Genomic DNA, 396 nt, shown 5'->3' with positions numbered 1-396 from the left:
CCACCCCCTGGGGCTGGCACACGCCCCTCTTGTGACGCCCTCTGAAACGTGCCAGGTCCCCCCCTCCCCCGGGAAGGGCAGGCACACGCATCTGCCAGTCCCTGCAGCCGGGGCCCCACGTCTGGGCCCACAGATCTGATTCACCTGCTGGGCCAGAGTCCTGACCCCGCCCCCCACACCTGGGGGTCACCACCTGAGCCCGTTCCTGGGGGGTCGCAGCTGGGGGTCACCCCGAGGAGCCACATGGGAAATCTTCACGGTGCATCCACTCACCCGAGACAACAAAAGTGACCCCTCTGAGGTAACAGCACATTTCTCACAACAGTGACTGGCGAGACGCTGGCTGCTTCCACTTCTCTCTAGTGTCTGCCGTCCGGTGTCAGCCCCCCACTTGTG

General features: G+C 65.2%; 1 protein-coding gene across 1 annotated transcript in view; it reads right to left on the bottom strand.

The window, feature by feature from the left end:
- Positions 1–396, bottom strand: part of ADCY1 (adenylate cyclase 1 (brain)) — a 64,454-nt gene that overhangs the window by 55,419 nt on the left and 8,639 nt on the right. The gene's annotated exons all lie outside the window — the stretch shown is intronic.

The sequence above is a fragment of the Myotis davidii genome, unplaced genomic scaffold, assembly GCF_000327345.1.
Source record: "Myotis davidii unplaced genomic scaffold, ASM32734v1 scaffold1364, whole genome shotgun sequence".
NCBI lineage: Eukaryota > Metazoa > Chordata > Mammalia > Chiroptera > Vespertilionidae > Myotis > Myotis davidii.
The sequence above is the reverse complement of the archived record's forward strand: the minus strand, read 5'-3'. Positions and strand labels throughout refer to the sequence as shown.